The sequence below is a fragment of the Moschus berezovskii genome, chromosome X (genome assembly GCF_049115385.1).
Source record: "Moschus berezovskii isolate FMDL1 chromosome X, NW_MosBer_1.0, whole genome shotgun sequence".
In the NCBI taxonomy this organism is placed as follows: domain Eukaryota; kingdom Metazoa; phylum Chordata; class Mammalia; order Artiodactyla; family Moschidae; genus Moschus; species Moschus berezovskii.
Genome location: NC_142488.1, coordinates 65,833,738 through 65,848,732, shown reverse-complemented (window position 1 = coordinate 65,848,732; position 14,995 = coordinate 65,833,738). Strand labels below are relative to the sequence as shown.

At 37.1% G+C, this 14,995-nt stretch overlaps 1 protein-coding gene across 1 annotated transcript in view; it reads left to right on the top strand.

The window, feature by feature from the left end:
- Positions 1–14,612, top strand: part of ZDHHC15 (zDHHC palmitoyltransferase 15) — a 203,696-nt gene extending 189,084 nt beyond the window's left edge. The window contains exon 12 of the mRNA XM_055437898.2: positions 14,382–14,612. The gene's annotated coding sequence lies outside the window, so the exon portion shown is untranslated. The remainder of the gene's footprint in view (positions 1–14,381) is intronic.
- Positions 14,613–14,995: the final 383 nt, after the last annotated feature.

Sequence of the window (14,995 nt, the reverse complement as noted above, 5' to 3'; positions counted from 1 at the left end):
CTGAAACTGATAAAACATTGATGAAAAAGCTGTGGAAGACCTAAATAAACAGAGATACATACTATGCTTATGGGTCAGAAGATTCAGTATAATTAAGATGTCAATACTCCCAAAATTGATAGGTGTTTAATATAATCCTAATTAAGATTTTAATTTTAGTTCAAGTTTTTTGTATAGATAGTCAAGCTGACACTAAAATTTATATGTAAAAGTAAGGAAACTGGACTAGCCAAAACAATTCTGAAAAAAATACAAAATCGAAGGACTCAAACTTCCAATTTTAAGACATACTATAATGCTATAGTAGTCAAGACAGTGTGATATTAACCAAAGGAACAGACATATGAACCAATGGAACAGAATAAAAAATAAACTACATAGACAGACTTATAAAGATGATCAACTGATTTTTACACAAAGACACAATGGTAATTCAGTGGAGAACATACAGTCTTCAACAAACAGAGATAGAATAATTGGACACACCTATGCCTACAGCTCACAACATATACAAAATTTAATTCAAAATGATCATACACTTAAATGCAAAACTGTAAAAATCTCAGAAGAAAGTGTAGGAGAAAATCTTTATTACTTTGATTTAAGCAAATAGTTCTTAGATATGACATAAAAAGTATACATGAAAGAAAAAAATAACAAGTTGGTCTTCAACAAGATTAAAAATGTATTCTCTGAGAAAATCATTGTTAAGAGAATAAAAAGACAAGCCACTGACTGAGAGAAAATATTTGCAAAATACATGTCTGATAAAGGACTTGTATCTAGATTACGTTAAATGCTCTAAAATCTCAAAAGTAAGAAAACAAACACAATGAAATAATGAGCAAAAGGTTTGAATGGATATTTCACCAAAAGTGGAAATAAGCATAAGAAAAAATACTTAATAGGGTGGCCAAAATGACAGAGTAGGAACACCCTGATCTCCTCTCCTCTGATGGACACAGCAAAATTGCAACTACTTATAGAGTAGCTATCTCTGAGAATGACCTGAAAACTAGCAGAAAATTTTCCCACAACCAAAGACATAAAAATGAGATGGGTGGGAGGGGCAGAGGCAGTATAATCAGGACCTACACCTTCAGGTGAGTAACCCACAAATGGGAGAAATATAACAATCAAAGAAATTCTCCCCAAGGAGCAAGGGATCTGATTCCCAAATCAGTCTCCCTAGCCTAGGGATCCTACACTGGCAAGATGAGCTCACAGAACATCTAACATTGAAAACTACCAGGACTTGGGTGAAAGAGATGGAAAGCTATAGTAAACAGACTTTGCTCTTAAAAGGCACACAAAAAATCCCACATATCCAAAGTCCCAGGATAGAAGCAATAGTTTGAAAGGAGCCTGGGTCAGACCCATTTGTTGATCTTGGAGAGACTCTGGAGAGACAGAGAGAAACTGCTACTCACTCTGGGGAATGGAGACAGTGGTGGCAGTCTTATGGATTACCTCATTCTGATAACACCAGCACTTGGAAGCATCATTTTGGAATCCTTCTACCAGCCTGTTTGCACTGGGGACTCAGCCTCACCCAATAACAGGTTGGCACAAGCACCAAGTCCCCTCAAGCCACACAAACAATCACAGGGATATCTAACTCCACCTACCAGTAGGCTGGAAGCAGCTCCAACCTCCCCTGGGCCACAGAGCCAACTAAGTGGGAAGCCTATCCCACATTTCAGTAGGCCCACAACCACTGCACAAGGCATGGCTTCATAGCTAACCATACTGGGATCAAGACCTACCCACGAGCACACCCACAGTATTTAGCCCTGCCACAAGAGAAGGGCACATGCAGCCCACATAGGAGGCACCCCTAGAACATATAGCACTGGTGACCTGATGGGAGCATGCTGCTGGGCTCCATAGGACGTCTCCTATATAAGGTCACTTCTCCAAGATCAAGAAACATAACCAACCTACCAAATACATAGAAATAAAAATGACTAGGCAAAATGAACTGACAGAAGGATTTGTTCCAAACAAAGGAGCAAGATGAAACCCCAAAGAAGAGCTCAATGAAATGAAAATAAGCAAACTACCTGATAAAGATTTCAAAGTAATCATCATAAAAATGTTCAACAAACTCGTGAGATGAATGGGTTAACACAGTGAAAATTTCAACAAAGGGTTAGAAAATATAAAGAAGAATCAAATACATTTGAAGAATATAATAACTTAAATAAAATAACACTAGAAGGAGTCAACAATATATTAGATGACACAGCAGAATGGATCGGCAATCTGGATGACACATAGTAGAAATCACAGAAGCTGAAGAGGAAAAAGAAAAAAGAGCTTTAAAAGGGGGGGAAATTGTTTAAGAGACCTCTGAGACAACATCAGCATACTACATCTTCATATATGGGACACAGAAAGAAGAGATAAATGGTTAGAGAACTTATTTGAAGACATAATACTTGAAAACTTCCCTAACCTGGGAAAGGAAACAGACAACCAGATCCAGAAAGCACTGCTGCTGCTGCTGCTGCTGCTGCTGCTAAGTCGCTTCAGTCGTGTCTGACTCTGTGCAACCCCATAGACGGCAGCCCACCAGGCTCCACCATCCCTGGGATTCTCCAGGCAAGAACACTGGAGTGCATTGCCATTTCCTTCTCCAATGTGTGAAAGTGAAAAGTGAAAGTGAAGTCACTCAGTTTTGTCCGCTCAGTAGCCCACCAGGCTCCTCTGTCCATGGGATTTTCTAGGCAAGAGTACTGGAGTGGCTTGCCATTGCCTTCTCTGCCAGAGAGCATCCCAAATGAGATGAGTGCAAAGAGGTCTACACCAAGACACATTATATTTAAAGGGAAAAAGTAAAACAAGAATCGTAAAAGCAGCAAGGGAAAAGCAATGTGCTATATACAAGGGAACTCACATAAAGCTATCATCTGACTTTTCAGAAGAAACTCTGCAGGCCAAAAGGGATTGGCACAATATATTCAAAGTGATGAAAGGAAAAAATTATAACCAAGACTGCTCTACCCTTCAGAGTTCTCATTCAGATTTAAACAAGTGATAAATAATTTTTCAGACAAGCAGAAGTAGAAAGAGTTCAGCACCACCAAACAAGGTTAAGAAGAAATGTTAAAAGGCACTCCTCTAAGCAAAAAAGGAATGAGGGTACAATGTATGCCTATAACCGATTCATGTTGATGTATGGCAAAACTGATCACAATATTCCGCAATATGTAATGCAAATGCTAACGAGTATTAAAGGGGAAATTAACAGTAACACAGTAATAGTGGGATATTTTAATACCCCACTCACACATATGGATAGATTAACTAAACAGAAAACTAGCAAGGAAACACAAACTTTAAATGATACAATGGACCAGTTAGATCTAATTGATATCTATAGGACTTTCACCCCAAAACAATGAATTTCACCATTTTCTCACGGGCACACGGAAGCTTCTCCAGGACAGATCACATCCTGGGCCATAAATCTCACCTTGGTAAATTTTTTAAAAATGAAATCATTCCAAGTGTCTTTTCTGATCACAATGTGGTAAGATTAGATATCAAAAACAGGGAAAAAAATATTAAAAAAACAAACATATGGAGGCTAAACAACACACTTCTGAATAACCAACAATCCACAGAAGAAATCAAAAAAGAAATCAAAATATGCATAGAAACAAATGAAAATGAAAACACAACCCAAAGCCTATGGGATTCAGTAAAAGCAGTGCTAAACGGAAGGTTCATAGCAATACAAGCTTACCTCAAGAAACAAGAGAAAAATCAAATAAATAACCTAACTCTACACCTAAAGCAACTAGAAAAAGAAGAAATGAAGCTGCCCAGGGTTAGTAGAAGGAAAGAACTCATAAAAATTAGGACAGAAATAAATGCAAAAGAAACAAAGGACACAACAGCAAAAATCAACAAAGCCAAAAGCTGGTTCTTTGAGAAGGTAAATAAAATTGACAAACCATTAGCCAGACTCGACAAGAAAAAAAGGAAAATCAAATCAGCAAAATTAGAAAAGAAAATGCAGAAATTAAAACAGACAACACAGAAATACAAAGGATCATAAGTGACTACTATCAGCAATTATATGCCAAGAATATGGACAACTTGGAAGAAATGGACAAATTCTTAGAAAAGTACAACTTTCCAAAACGGAACCAGGAAGAAATAGAAAATCTTAATAGACGCATCACAAGCAGGGAAATCGAAACTGTAATCAGAAATCTTCCAGTAAACAAAAGCCCAGGTCCAGACGGCTTCACAGCTGAATTCTACCAAAAATTTAGAGAAGAGCTAACACCTATCCTACTCAAACTCTTCCAGAAAATCGCAGAGGAAAGTAAACTTCCAAAATCATTCTATGAGGCCACCATCACTCTAATACCAAAACTTGACAAAGATGCCACACAAAAAGAGAACGACAGGCCAATATCACTGATGAAAATAGATGCAAAAATTCTTAACAAAATTCTAGCAATCAGAATCCAACAACACATTAAAAAGATTATACATCATGACCAAGTGGGCTTTATCCCAGGGATGAAAGGATTCTTCAATATCCACAAATCAATCAGTGTAATACACCACATTCACAAAATGAAAAATAAAAACCATATGATTATCTCAATAGATGCAGAGAAAGCCTTCGACAAAATTCAACATCCATTTATGATCAAAACCCTCCAGAAGGCAGGAATAGAAGGAACATTCCTCAACATAATAAAAGCTATATATGACAGACCCACAGCAAACATTATCCTCAATGGTGAAAAATTGAAAGTGTTTCCCCTAAGGCAGGAACAAGACAAGGCTGCCCACCCTCACCACTACTATTCAGCATAGTTTTAGAAGTTTCGGCCACAGCAGTCAGAGCAGAAAAAGACATGAAAGGAATCCAAATTGGAAAAGAAGAAGTAAAACTCTCACTGTTCGCAGATGACATGATCCTCTACACAGAAAACCCTAAACACTCTACAAGAAAATTACTAGAGCTAATCAATGAATATAGTAAAGTTGCAGGATATAAAATCAACACACAGAAATCCCTTGCATTCGTATACACTAATAATGAGAAAATAGAGAAATTAAGCAAACAATTCCATTCACCATTGCAATGAAAAGAATAAAATACTTAGGAATATATCTACATAAAGAAACAAAAGAGCGGGGATGACCCAGAGGGAGGATAAGGAGAGGAGGGAGGTGGGAGGGGGGTTCAGAGAGGGGAACTCATATACACCAGGGGCGGATTCATGTCAATGTATGGCAAAACCAACCAATATAATATTGTAAAATAATTAGCCTCCAATAAAAAAAAAATTAAAAAAGAAAACTATAAAACACTGGTGAAAGAAATCAGAGAGGACACTAATAGATGGAGAAATATACTGTGTTCATGGATTGGAAGAATAAATATTGTGAAAATGAATATATTACCCAAAGTAATTTATAGGTTCAATGCAATCCCTATCAAGCTACCAATGGTATTTTTCACATAACTAGAACAAATAATTTCACAATTTCTATGAAAAAACAAAAAAACTCGAATAGCCAAAGCAATCTTGAGAAAGAAGAATGGAACTGGGGGAATCAACCTGCCAGACTTCGAGCTCTACTACAAAGCGATAGTCATCAAGACAGTATGGTACTGGCATAAAGACAGAAATGTAGATCAACAGAACAAAATAGAAAGCCCAGAGATAAATCCATGCACCTATGGACACCTTATCTTTGACAAAGGAGGCAAGAATATTCAATGGAGAAAATACAATCTCTTTAACAAGTGCTGGGAAAACTGGTCAACCACTTGTAAAAGAATGAAACTAGAACACTCCCTATCACCATACACAAAAATAAACTCAAAATGGATTAAAGATTTAAATGTAAGACCAGAGACTATAAAACTCCTAGAGGAGAACATAGGCAAAACACTCTCCGACATAAATCACAGCAGGATCCTCCATGACCCACCTCCCAGAGTAATGGAAATAAAAGCAAAAATAAACAAATGGGAGCTAATTAAAATTAAAAGCTTCTGCACAGCAAAGGAAACTGTAAGCAAGATGAAAAGACAGCCTTTAGAATGGGAGAAAATAATAGCAAATGAAGCAACTGACAAAGAATTAATCTCAAAAGTATACAAGCAACCCCTGCAGCTCAATTCCAGAAAAATAAATGACCCAATCAAAAAATGGACCAAATAACTAAACAGACATTTCTCCAAAGAAGACGTACAGATGGCTAACAAACACATGAAAAGATGCTCAACATTACTCATAATCAGAGAAATGCAAATCAAAACCACAATGAAATACCATCTCACGCCAGTCAGAATTTCTGCTATCCAAAAGCCTACAAGCAATAAATGCTGGAGAGGGTGCAGAGAAAAGGGAACCTTCTTACACCGTTGGTGGGAATGCAAACTAGTACAGCCACTATGTAGAACAGTGTGGAGATTCCTTAAAAAAATGGAAATAGAACTGCCATACGACCCAGCAATCGCACTCCTGGGCATACACACTGAGGAAACCAGAATTGAAAGAGACACATGTACTCCAATGTTCATCACAGCACTGTTTATAATAACCAGGACATGGGAGCTACCTAGATGTCCATCTGCAGGTGAATGGATAAGAAAGCTGTGCTACATATATACAATGGAGTATTACTCAGCCATTAAAAAGAATACATTTGAATCAGTTCTAATGAGGTGGATGAAACTGGAGCCTATTATATAGAGTGAAGTAAGTCAGAAAGAAAAACACCAATACAGTATACTAACGCATATATATGGAGTTTAGAAAGATGGTAATGATGACCCTGTATGCGAGACAGCAAAAGCGACACAGATGTAAAGAACAGACTTTTGGACTCTGTGAGAGAAGGTGAGTGTGGGATAATTTGAGAGAATAGCACTGAAACATGTATATTAGCCTATGTGAAACATCACCAGCCCAGGTTCAATGCATGAGACAGGGTACGCAAGGCTGGTGCAGTAGGATGACCCTGAGGGATGCAATGGGGAGGGGGGGTTCAAGATGGGGAACACGTGTACACCCGGGGCAGATTCATGTCAATGTATGTCAAAACCAATGCAATATTTTAAAGTAATTAGCCTCCTATTAAAATAAATTAATTAATTTTTAAAAACTATCACAATTTTGTAAGGTAATTATCCTCCAATTATATAAATAAATAGAATTTTCTTAAAGGCCACAACTAGAAATATGAAAGAAAAATATCTTATTGGTAAAGGCAAATATGCAGTAATGATAGTAGAATAACCAGTTGTAAAGCTAGTAGGAAGGTTAAAAGACAAAAGTAATAAAATCATCCATATCCACAAAATGTAGTTGTGGAATGCACAAAACAAAAAGATGTAAAATATGATGCCAATAACATTAGCAATGGGATGGGGAGGAGTAAAAATATATGATGGTTAGAATGTATTTTAACTTGAGGTCATAAACTTAATCATATATATATATAGCGAGGTGGGGGAGAGAGAAAGAGTGTGTTATTTATGAACCTCATGGCAATTACAAACCAAAACCATATAACAGATACATACACAAAAAAAGAGAAACATTAAAGATAGTTGTTAAATCATAGGGAATACAGCAGAAGAAGAAGGAAACAACAAGAACAACAAAAGAACTACAAAACAACCCAAAAACAGTTAACAAAATGGCAATATATATGCACCTATCAATAGTGACTTTAAATGTAGAGGGATTAAGTGCTTTATTCTAAAGACATACAGTGACTGAATGGATTAAAAAAAACAAGACCCATATATATGCTGCCTAAAGGAGATTCAACTTCAGACTGAAATTAAGGAGATGAAAAAATGTATTCCATGCAAATAGAAACTTAAAGCTGGGGTAGCATTACTTATATCAGACAAAACAGACTTTTAAAACGTGTGTAACAAGAGACAAAGGAGGACATCACATAATGATAAATGGATCGATTCAACAATGAGATATACCAATCATAAATATATATGTATTCAACATAGTAGCACCTAAATACATAAAGCAAAGATTAACAAACATAAAGGAGACAGTAACACAAAAATTTTAGGGAAGTTAACCACCCCATCAACAGGTAGACCATCCACACACAAAATCAATAAAGTAACACTGGTCGTAAATATGAATGTTTTAATAATACTGTAATAACTTTGTAGGGCAATAGATGGTTACTAGACTTATCATACTGATAGTTTCATAATGTATGCAAATATCAGATCACCATGTAGTACACTGAAGCTAACATAATGCTGCTGCTGCTGCTAAGTCACTTCAGTCGTGTCCAACTCTGTGTGACCCCACGGACTGCAGCCTACCAGGCTCCTCCATCCATGGGATTTTCTAGGCAATAGTACTGGAGTGGCTTGCCATTGCCTTCTCCGAACATAATATTGTACATCAATAATATTTCAATTAAATTAAAATTGATTGTGAATATTCCAATAAATTAATGCTGAAAGTCTTTGTTAAAATATAAATAATCATTCACATTTGAAAATTGGTAATATGACAATGGAGTTACTTTTAAAAGATAGCTATCCATTAGGGGCAAGGGGAAGAAAAGTTGCTCAGTATCACTAGCCGTTAGGAAAATTCAAATTAAAACCATAAGAAGATTCCTTTACACCCATACTCGAATGGGCATTTTTTTTCAATGTAGTGATAATTCCAAGTGCTGTCAAAGATGCAGAAGAATTGGAATTCTCATACTAGTGGGAATTCTCATTTCTAGTGGAATGCAAAATAGCACAGGTACTCTACAAAATAGTTTGTCAGGTCTTTATAAAGTTTCTTATAATGTTAACCACACACTTACCATATGACCCTGTAATGCTACTCCTGAATATTTCCCCTAGAAAATGAAAACCTGTGTTCACACAAAAATGTATAAGTGGATGGTTATAGCAGCTTTATTAATACAAAACAAAACCTATAAAACAACACAAATGTCCTTCAATGGATAAAAGAGTAAACAAAGTATACTTCTCAGAAATCAAAAGTAGTAACATTTGATACTTACAGAAGCATGGTGAATAATGAAAAGAAATAGAAGAAAACAATACAATGAGAAAGACTAGAAAACTCTTCAAGAAAATTTAAGATATCAAGGGAATATTTTATGTAAGGATGGTCATAATAAAGGACAGAAACAGTAAGGACCTAACAGAAGCAAAGAGACTAAGAAGAGATGGCAAGAATACACAGCAGAACTACACCAAAAAAGGTCTTAATGATACGGATGACCACGATGGTATGATCACTCACCTAGAGCCAGACATCCCAGAGTATGAAGTCAAGTGGGCCTTAGGAAGCACTACGACGAACAAAGCTAGTGGAGATGATGGAATTCCAGCTGAGCTATTTCGAATCCTAAAAGATGATGCTGTTACAGTGCTGCACTCAATATGCAAGCAAATTTGGAAAACTCAGCAGTGGCCACAAAACTGGAAAAGGTCAGTTTTCATTCCAATCCCAAAGAGCAATGCCAAAGAATGTTCAAACTACTGCACAATTGTGCTCATTTCACGTGCTTGCGAGGTAATGCTCAAAATCCTTCAAGCTAAACTTCAGCAGAACATGAACTGAGAACTTCCAGATATGTACAAGCTGGGTTTAGAAAAGTCAAAGGAACCACAGATTAAATTGCCAACATCTGTTGGATCGTAGAGAAGCAAGAGAGTTACAGAAAAACATCTACTTCTGCTTCATTAACTATGCTAATGCATTTGACTGTGTGGATCACAACAAACTGTGGAAAAATCTTAAAGAGATGGGAATACCAGGCCACCTTACCTGTTTTCTGAGAAACCTGTATGCAGGTCGAGAAGCAACAGTTAGAAGTGGACATAGAACAATGGACTGGTTCAAAATTGGGAAAAGAGTATGACAAGGCTGTATATTGTTGCCTTGCTTGTTTAACATATGCAGAATGTATCATCCAAATACCAGACTGGATGAATCACAATCTGGAATTAAGATTGCTTGGAGAAATATCAACAACCTCAGATATTCAGATACCAAACTAATGGCAGAAAGTGAAGAGGAACTAAAGAGCCTCTCGATGATGATGAAAGAGTGTAAAGGCTGGCTTAAAACTCAACATTCAAAAAACTAAGATCATGGCATCTGGTCCCATCACTTAATGTCAAATAGATGGGGGAAAGGGAGGGGAAACAGTGACAGATTTTATTTTCTTGGGCTCCAGGATCACTACGAATGGTGACTGCAGCTATTAAATTAAAAGATGCTTGCTCCTTGGTGAAAAGCTATTACAAACTTAGACAGCATATTAAAAAGCAGAGACACCAATTTGCCAACAAAGGTCCTGATAGCCAAAGCTATGGTCTTCCCGGTAGTTACGTACAGATGAGACAGTTGAACCATAAAGAAGGTTGAGCGCTGAAGAATTGATGCTTTTGAATTGTGGTGCTGGAGAAGACTCTTGAGAGTCCCTTGGACTGCAAGGAAATCCAACCAGTCCATCCTAAAGGAAATCAGTCCTGAATATTCATTGGAAGGACTGATGCTGAAGCTGAAACTTCATTACTTTGGCCACCTTATGTGAAGAGTCGACTCATTGGAAAGACCCTGATGCTGGGAAAGATTGAAAGCAAAAGGAGAAGGTACCAGAAGATAAGATGGTTAGATAGCATCACCGAATCAATGGACATGAATATGGGCAAACTCCAGGGGATAATGAAGGACAGGGAAGTCTGGTGTGCTGCAGTCCATGGAGTTGCAGAGGGTTGGGCCGGACTTAACAACTGAACAACAGCAACAGAAATAATGCCGTTACTGTTTAGTTGCTAAGTCGTGTCCAACTCTTTGTGACCCAATGGATTGTTGCCCGCCAGGCCCCTCTGTTCATGGAATTTTCCAAGCAAGAATACTGGAGTGGGTTGCCATTTCCTTCTCCAGGAGATCTTCCCAACCTAGGGACCAAACCTGTGTCTCCTGCTTGGCAGGCGGATACTTTACCTGTCGAACTCATGTCTCCAGTGTAGTAGGAGGATTCTTTACCTCTGAGCTATCATTTGTGAACCTAAAAATGCATTATTCTAAGTGAAAAAACCCAGTTCATAGCACAGGGAATGTAGTCAATAATATTGTAGTATCCTTTGTATCGTGTATAATCTATAAAAATTTCAAGCAGCTATGTTGTATACCTGAAACTAAGAAGTCAACTATACTTCAGTTTTAAAAACAAAAATATTTCTGAAGTCTATGCGCTTACTCCTTGGAAGGAAAGTTATGACCAACCTAGATAGCATATTAAAAAGCAGAGACATTACTTTGCCAACCAAGATCCGTCTAGTGAAGGCTATGGTTTTTCCCGTGGTCATGTATGGATGTGAGAGTTGGACTGTGAAGAAAGCTGATCGCCGAAGAATTGATGCTTTTGAACTGTGGTGTTGGAGAAGACTCTTGAGAGTCCCTTGGACTGCAAGGAGATCCAACCAGTCCATTCTAGAGGAGATCAATCCTGGGTGTTCATTGGAAGGACTGATGCTAAAGCTGAAACTCCAATACTTTGGCCACCTCATGCAACGAGTTGGGGACGACGGAGAATGAGATGGCTGGATGGCATCACCGACTCTGTGGACATGAGTTTGGGTGAACTCCGGGAGTTGGTGATGGACAGGGAGGCGTAGCGTGCTGTGATTCATGGGGTCGTGGAGAGTCGGACACGACTGAGCTACTGAACTGAACTGAACTGATGTGCTGTATGATTCCATTTGTATGAAATTTTGGAAAAGGCAACAATACATAGAAAGAAAACAGATTAGTAGTTGCCAGGTTTAGGGATCAGAAGAAGTTCTGCATTCTGTCTGAGATTGTGGTTACAAGATTCTACGCATGTATAAAAGTTCACAGAACTGTAAACCCACAAAAGTTAATTTGACTCTATTTAAATTTAAAAGTTAAAAACAATCCTTCTCTCATGCTTCTCCACAACTTTCTACACCCTTCTTCCCCCTATCCCTCCCATCAGACATCTTCTGAAGATGGTGTCTTCCCAAACTTTCCTAGGTTATCTCCCGTGCATCACATAAATCTACTTATTCCTTAGGGAATCTGTCCATTTCTTGGCTAAAAGGCATATATATGGTGATAACTACTGAATACGTATCTCCAGTCCAGAACTCTTTCCTGAGTTCCAGACCTTTCAACTTCACCTACCCCAAAACTCATTTCCTGTTTTGTTCCTTCTCCTTCATCTGCCGTTCACATCTAATTATCCACTTAATTTTACTTCTTAAAGTTCTTGAAGCTATGTACTTTTTCCAGTTAGATTACCATGACTCCAGACCATGTGTTTGTCACCTGTATTACTGCAATAGCTTTTTAACTGATTTTCCTACTTCCAGTTTTGCCCCTTCCAGTCCATTCTCCACATTGCAACTAGAATGATGAAAAACTTAAGTCTGTATAATGGCTGTTTCATTGGCTTCAGCAGAGTCTGAATTCCTTAACATGGTTTACAAGCCCTTTTATGATCCGGCCCCTGCTCACCTCTCCAGATTCTCAACTCTGGAGCTTCCTCTCCACTAGTTTTATCCCCATAGTCTGCACTTGAACTACATCTCAACTTCCTTCAGCCCCTCAAACATGCCCCTGCTGCTTCTCATGATTGGGATGCTTCTTCAGCAACCTCCACCTCCTCCATTCCAGTCTACTTCAGCTGGATATATAGTACTTATTCTCTAGATTTCAGCTTCCACATCATTTACATGGGTTTATCACTGACAGATGTCCTTTATGGGAGAATTCCATGGACAGAGGAGCCTGGCAGGCTACAGTCCATGGGGTCACAAAGAGTTGGATGTGACTGAGCAACTAAAAAGAGAAAGATAATGACTTTATGAGAGCCCTTTTATCCCATTCTATAATAGCCTGCTTTCCTTTTTGTTTCTCAAACTAAATTGTAAGTTCCTTGAGGGCAGTCACTACGTCTTGTTCACATTTTAGTGCCAGCCTCTAGCACAATGCCTGGCACATAGTAAGTATTCAATAAATATATGTCAAATGAATGAATGAGAAGGAGGGGGTGTAGAAAACAGTTTCTGAAATTATAGGTCATTTTTTTCTTTATGCCTTTCTACATTTTCCAGTTATTCTATGATGAGCATAAATTTTTTTATAATATAAACAATATATTAAGGGACTCCCTGGCATTTCAGTGGTTAGGAGTAGGTGTTTTCACTGCAGTGGGCCCTGGTTCAATCCCTAGTAGGGAAACTAAGATCCTGCAAGCCATATGGTACAGCAAAAATATATATATATGTATATATATGTGTGTGTGTGACAAATAGTTTTGAAAGTACATTAAACATAATAGAAAAGAGAAGAAACTATGAAGAAAGTTTAAATCACGTGTAATCCCACCACCTAAAGATAACTATGTTGACATTTTGTTGTATGCCATCCAATATTTTCTATGAATATATTTTTTAAATATTGAGACCACGTTGTGTTCTGTTTTGAATTCTGCTTTTTTCACTAATGCTGCAAGTAATTTTCCATTATATCAAGGTACTTTTGTTTATTTAACCAATTCTCTGCTGTCCAACCTTAAGATTTTATTCAAATTTTCACTATTATGAGTAAGGTTGCCAATAATATCTTTGAACATAAATCTTTTCCTTCATTTGCAATCATTTTCTTTTTGCATGTTGATTATACATTTTTATGTTTTAAATTAATGTACTTATTTTAATTGGAGGCTAACTACAATATTGTGGTGGTATGATAGGATCCTAGAAGCAAAATTACTGGTGTGAACTTTTTAAAAGACTGTTAATATATATGGCCAAATTGTTTTCCAGAGGGCTTATACTAATAATAGCTGCTTGAGTATCTACTATATGCCAGACATTGTTTTTGGTAGATTTTGTTATGCTTGTTTTACAGATGAAGAAATTAGTTTGCAGAATTATAGAGATAGTAAATGACAAAGTTAGAATTCAAATTTCACATTGTGCAATTTCGTTTCTTGAGAATTTCAAAAATAAATATTTTTACATTATCAAATTATGTATATGTACTAGAGAAAATGTGGGAAATATTAGAGAAAATGAAAATAAATTACTCATGAATTTACCACTTTCAACAGCTTAGTGTATGTCATCTGTATTTTGTTCCAGATAAAAATTCTGGGTTAAAATAGCATTGTATATATAATTTTACATCCTGATTTTTTCACTTAACATTTTTCAATGGTGACTCATACTCTTCAACAACATAATTTTAACAGTTGCATATTATTGTCAATGGATATTACCATGTGAATATTTACACTGGTTCAGCTCACTTATGAATTCTTTTTTTTTTTTTTCATTCCCCCAGGACCCTCCATCTCCAATGAAGTTTACAGAGTTCAGTGTTGGGAACCATTCTGATCTTCAAAATAAGTCACCACGGCAGAGTGAAACTTCTCAATTTGAAAGCATCCCATCAAATACTTTCTGTGCAGATAGATGTTTCAGAACTTATAAGTTATGTAATTTAGTAGCTGAACTCATCAATCTGGTAGCAATTAATTCAAGCCAGTCTTCCTCTACTTATTTCTTCATTTCCTCTCCTCCCTTCAGTGAAAGCCTGAATGTCCTTATTTATCTTTCCAGAGGCTCTTTTTATTCCTCTTGTCAGGTAAAGGGGAACTCAAAAAGACTCCAAGAGTCTTTAACTCCCCTAGAAAGACCGTTAATCATATCTATAGGTCTTTGCTTTGTTGAGGGGAATCAGGCAAGTTTGCTGCTTGTGCACAGGTGCATTTATAAGCATACATATGTGCAACGTATTTACACCAAATTCTGCTTCTGTGTTGTGAAAATTGAGGTTTAAAAAAATCTGAAGTTTTTTATTCAATCATATCTTTTTCCTAAATAGCAATCTAAATATTTGCTGTGCTGTGAACACCTTTTCCTATATCAGGTACCTAAAATTTAAGAGGGAGATTC